The sequence below is a fragment of the Psammomys obesus genome, unplaced genomic scaffold (assembly GCF_907164565.1).
Source record: "Psammomys obesus unplaced genomic scaffold, mPsaObe1.curated_primary_1811, whole genome shotgun sequence".
In the NCBI taxonomy this organism is placed as follows: domain Eukaryota; kingdom Metazoa; phylum Chordata; class Mammalia; order Rodentia; family Muridae; genus Psammomys; species Psammomys obesus.
This window is the reverse complement of record NW_026596064.1, coordinates 3143005-3149105: the sequence shown is the minus strand read 5'-3', so window position 1 is coordinate 3149105 and position 6101 is coordinate 3143005.

Here is a 6101-nt window from a genome sequence, read left to right as displayed (position 1 = left end):
GGGGACAAAGGGAAACAAAGAGGCATTATCTTACAATCTTTTGTAATGCGGTATGGCCTTGGTGTTCAAGACCTCAGCCGGGACAGGGGCAGGCCAAGAGTCAGGAGAGTGCCCAGGGCAAAGGCCAGCAGGGCTTAAGGCAGACAGCGTGGCCAGCAGCATGCAGCGGCTGACCAGCGCCAGGGAGCAGCGTCCAGAGGCAGGCAGCTGTGCCCTGAAATGGGTTAGTGCCCAGTCACAGGCAACAGTGCCCATAGCCAAGCGGTGGTACTCAAGGCAGGTGGCAGGATTCTCAAGCCAAGAGCGTTCCTCAAGAGAATGTGGTAGCCAGGCAGGCGGTAGTGCCCAGGAGACGGCAGCAACACCCAGAGGTGTGCCAAGGAACTTGGAAGGGAACAGGCAGGAGTCCTGGGGGAAGCCGATTGTCAAGAATCAGGCAGTAGTGCTCAGGGGAACACTCCGGTTCCCTAAAGAAGAAATTAGTCCTTAAACCCTGGCACGAGTTACCAACATCAGACAGCAGTCCCTGGGTGCAGACAGTGCCGTCCATGGACAGACATCCTGGGATAAGCAGTGATATTTGTAGGGCAGGGGAGGCCTCTAAACTTAGGCAGAAACATCTTGAAGAAGGGCACAGAGCAGACAGGTGGGCAGCTTTCTGTGGGGGAAGGCAGCATGCCCAGCAACGGGCTGTGATACCCAGGGACAAAGAGCAATTCCTTAAAAAAAAAAAAAAGACATGACACTCACATGGGTCCCAAGTCTTTAGATCACTCTTAAATAGTGTCTACTCATATAAATAGGTACCATACAGCACATTTTAAGAAATACACAGATTATAAAACATTTAAGTAGAGACATCTGGGAACATCACGTCTCAGAAGGGACAGGAAATGGTTACTGAGGACACTGAAACCCAGAAGCTACGTGTACCAAGGGGGTGGCTGCACTGTCTCTTGTAGACCATCCAAAACTAACAGGTCAAGGTTAATTTACTTTGTGATGCAATGGAATGCAAGTCCACAGTCAGCTTGTTATTCATGTGTCCTCAAAAACAAGTCCAGGGAAAAGCTATTGACAAGGGAACCTCGGCGGGAGATGAAGAAAAAAGGTGATCCCGACTGGGCGGGGAGAGGCTTGGGCCACTGGTTCAGATCAGCAGTCTCTTCCTTTACTGTGACTGAGTAACATTTTCCCAGTGCAGCGTGAAATGTCACTTCATGGCATCTGCTCTTAACCCACTTTGCTCTCCTGCACCTTGTCAGAGTACAGATTTCATTCAACAGCATGCCCCAGCCTCTGTCCTCCTCTGCCAGTGTCAGATGAGATCCTAGTCTCCCTCCATGGTGCGAGCATCAGTACCAACCCTGGGAAGGGCATCCCTTCCTCTACAGACCCCCAGGCCAAACCATCTTGGGATCAGGAAAAACAGCGGCAGGAAACCCTGTTTGGCATGCCCTAATGAAAACCAGCTGCCAAGTCAGGAACCACACAGACCCAAACATCAGTTCTGAAACCTCTGGACACATCAAGGAGGCTCTTGGTCTCCAGACAAGAAAAAATCAAAATATACTATGCTAGGCTCTGGCGAGGCTCTTGCCAAGGTCATTTTAAGGGACCCTACCCCTACACACACACACACACACACACACACACACACACACGCACACGCACACGCACACACACACGCACACGCACACATGCAAGCAAGCAAGCAAGCAAGCATGCACGCATGCCAGTATTGGTTGTCAGACCTGGATTTTTTTCACTATATCTCAATTGCTCTTTTTTTTTTTTTTCCTCAGTAAAAGGCATTTTGGTCAACTATTTAAATAAGCGTGGTTTAAAGCTGATGGCATTCTTATACTTTCTATTCTGATAAATGTGTAAACAGGTGGTGTGTGTGTGTGTGTGTGTTATTTTTCAGAGCTCATGTGATGTGCTGTGGCATGGGATGTCCCAGCTGGCATGGGACCTGCTATTTCTGTCATGATGTAGCCAGGATCTGGCTCGGGGCTATAGGTCTATACCCAGGAGAGGTGCTGGTGACATTGCCAGAGAAGAAGAATGTGTGTAAAGGAAGGAGAGGAGAGGGAAAGCAGAGAAGCCAGACTCCAGGAGTGAGGCAAATGACCTAACAATGGGCTCGGCATGCCAGTGGGAGCAGCCTTCCCCTGAACCAGAGCCATCTTCATCAGGAACTGGACCATATGGCCTCATGGGTTGGAAAGCCCCCACCCCTCCATGATCTGTATGCTGGGAAGGTATCTGAGCCCAGAGACCAGTTATGGAGGACATGGTAGAGTAAGGCTAGCCTCAGGCCATCCTCGGTTCCCCAGAGTCTCCTGGTGATTGACCCAGCAGCAACTTAAAAGACTCAGTGGATCTCTAGAGTGCAACGTTCTCATACCAATCCCCCCATGGAGAAAGGCCTTCTCAGCTGCTTTTTATAACTGGCTGTGCGAGAGTTCACACACCCACCGTGATGTGAGAGAGTTCATTTACCCACCGTGATGTGTTTTCGCTCCTCTCTCACTCTCTGCACCTGAGACCTTGGGCTTTTCACCTGCTAGAAAGATCACGGAGAACCCCCACCCGAGTCAAGAGGGAAGGCAGGCACACGCAAACCTGGCTGGCAGTTCTAGAGCCGGAACTGACTTGACAAACACCGGGATGGACTCAAAGCCAGGCAGGAAGGTTACTCTCTGTGACTGTATACTATGTCAGCTCCTGTCCATTACCTTGTCATCAGCATCCCCTCCCCATTCTCCCTACCTCCCCCCCAAACCTCAGAGCTTGCTCCTCCTTGCTTAGGAGATGCTTCATGCTTTTGGAGTCTTAGCTTCGTTTCCTACGCTACGAGCGATGTGGCTTTCCCGTTGCTGCTCTGGCACCCTACAGCTTCAGCTTGCTCGATTACCCTTTGGGAGCAACTAGGATCTTCTTTTCTAAAGATGGTCACAGTTATGCTTGCAACTTTACAGACTCTTTCAAGATTTGAAGGCTTTTGTTTTTATTTTCTTTTATGGTCAAAAGAGCAAATCAACTTTCTCTCCCATGGATGAGCCCTGTGACCGCCTTTGTGGGCAAAAATGCAGCACGGTAGTTGCTGACGGGTTATCGGGCCAGATCATGGAAAAGACCCCATCCTGGTCTCTCTTCTTTTTGAGGTATGTGTCTTGAGACTGTGTGTCACAGGAGCTCTGTCCTCCTAGAATCAGCTGTCGCATATGAGAAGAGGGCCTTTAAATGAATCCAGTCCCCAGCCCCTGAGCTACCACAGTGACACCAAGAAGAACAAAGCTGTCTCCATCAAGCCCAGTTGTCATGTGGGCTTGAGGGGATTAAAAAAAAAAATTGCTATTTTGAGCCGTTATGTTGGTAATTGGTTCCATAGTAACTGAACGGGACACAACCCTTATTGTCTCATCCGCCCGTCCTATCACCTGGGAGATCCTGACCTCTCTTCTCTGGCAGCTGCCGAGCATACTGGGAGGAAGTCCTCTGCTCCTAACGGTCAGCATTCTTTTACCAAACCACAGAACACACGGTACTCAGGCTGTCAGAACATGAAGTCCTACAGCGTCTTATAGTGCCCCTGATGTTAGGCCCTTCTTTCAGGTAGCTTGTTACTCTGACCACACATGTAAGACAAGCTTGCCTGTAACTGTGTCAACAGACATCAGTTCGGGGGGAAAACCTGACGGTGTTGCAGTCAAACCGCGCCTCCTCACCGATGCTCCTGAGCTAAGGTGCTTCTCTGCCCTGAAGCATCAAACCATCTTGCCTGGCTGCTGTTAGCGTATTCTGCCCTTTCTTGAGCTCTTCCGACTGGCAGGAGTTGTGAGAACTCCTTGCCAAGGAGCAGTGGGCTTACAGGCGTAGCGTGCACTTGACACTTAAGCTCTCTTCGTGAGATACTCAGGGCCAATAGAAATATTGAGCCGATCAGAACACCACTCCTTCATGCTGACGGACTCTGCTTTCCATATTGGCTGATCCATTCACCTACTACAGCAGGTGCCTCATAATTAGCAAGGTAGGAATCCCACCATATGCCTCCCCAGGAATATTCCAAGATGGCCTTCAAACACTTTACAGAAACCTTGTCTGTTGCATACATGCCCTGTTCTCCCAGTTTAACAATGTAGCTCACAGAGAAGGCCAAAGCCTTAGCTAGCTGGTAAGCTTTGTTCTTGTTTGCACAATCCAGGCCTTTGCAGTGGTCTCCAGGACTGCCATCCATGGTTCTCAGAAGTCGTCTTTGCTTCTAATTTAGGGTTATTGCTTTTATATTGGGCAGAATCAAGCTCCGAATACAAACCCAGCCCATGTTGGGCCTGCAAGATGGCTCGGTATGTGAAAGATCTGATGACCTGAGTTTGGGATTCCTAGGACCTCAGTGTGGCAGGAGAGAGCAGACTCCCACAGGTCGTCCCATGACCTCCCAACGTGCACCGTGGCACCCATACATGCCCACATGGTGCACACACAGAGAGACAGAGAAACAGAACAACCAAAAAACCCAACCCAGCCCATGTGGAATGTGCCATCTCTGTGTTAGCATTAAGGGAGGCTAAAAGGAGGGCAGGCACGGTTAGGATACATTATGTAGTTGAATTTGCATTTAGATCGTTACCTGTTTTACAGAAGAGCTTGACCTTCATTGGCAATTATAGAAATAGGTCTTTAAAAAAATATATAGCCTCAGGGCTAATTTTTTTTTTTTATAGTTCAGGCCATTATTTTAGCGCCACCTGGGGGCGAACATAGTTTACTGTAGTGGGAAAACCGAAAAGAAAAAACCAACAACACACACACACACACACACACACACACACACACACACAAACAAAAACAAAACAAAACAAAAAACCCAAAACAAACTAAACTCACCAAACCTTTGATAAACAGAGATACAAACTTGCTTCTTTTTGCCTGTCTGTCCAAGAAAGGTACCCCAGTTGTGAGTGTCTAATTGTTCAATAATTTTATGAAATGTGTTTATTAAACCCATCATCCTACTATGGAGACGTCGGGGCACTTTGTGATAAAACTGAACGTGGACATACTGAATATGAGTCTAGATACATATTTTCCCAGTACAGCATGAAAAGTTCGAATTTTACTTCCCTCTTCTTTCATCAAAACAAACAATGCTAGAAACAACCAGACAGAATGAACACCAGTAAGGAGAAATGGAAGACTCTTGGGGAAGCAGGGATTGATGAGACAGCAGGAATATTTGAAAGAAAACCGTGTTGTCATACAAAGTGAGGTGTGTTCAGGGCGGTATGGCCATCGGCAAAGCATGTTGAGAAGGTTGCTAAACATGTCTGTGGCTTGAAGACATTGTGAAGAGAGTGCTGATAGACTGGAGATCATCAGAAACTGAAGTTCTAACCCCAAGGCTCCCGAGAGTATGCCATTCTGCCAGGCATACTGGATCTCAGTGAGCTTCTCCACACACCTTTGAGGGCACGACAGGAATCCCGCTAGATGGAAATGACATGTTTTCATGGAAACATTCTACTGCTTGTCAGTCTGGAGAGTTTCATTCACAAAATCCATGAGTTGGTTTTAGTTCTCTGGCTGCAGTTTGTTTGGCTTTGGATGAAAATGGACCTCAGAAAACACAGTATTCAGATTACAGTGCAGAGGCAGAGATGGAATATTGGATTGCCCGGTTGGAGGACCCCAAACAGCCTGGGATGAGAGACGCTGGATGCAAGCCCCTAACAACAGTTCTTACCTGGGCAGCCTGGATACAGACCTATGGTCAGCAGGAATATAGTGTGAACTACCAATGTGCTTCAACAATTTTAGTAGTCACATTTTGAAGTTTTAAAGGAATTTTAGGTGAATTTTAATCGTATATCCCCTTTTTAAAGCTGTATTTTACTTTACCCAATATAGTCAGTATAAAAAAAAATTGAGATTTTTACATTTTACAGTTAAATCTTCAAAATCCAGTGCAGGGGAGATAGCTCAGCTGGCAGCGTGCATGCCTAGCATGAACAAAGCCCTGGAGTTGACTTCCAGCACTAGAAACCTGGGCATGGTGGCTCATGCTTGTAATCCTAACACCTGGCAGATGCAAA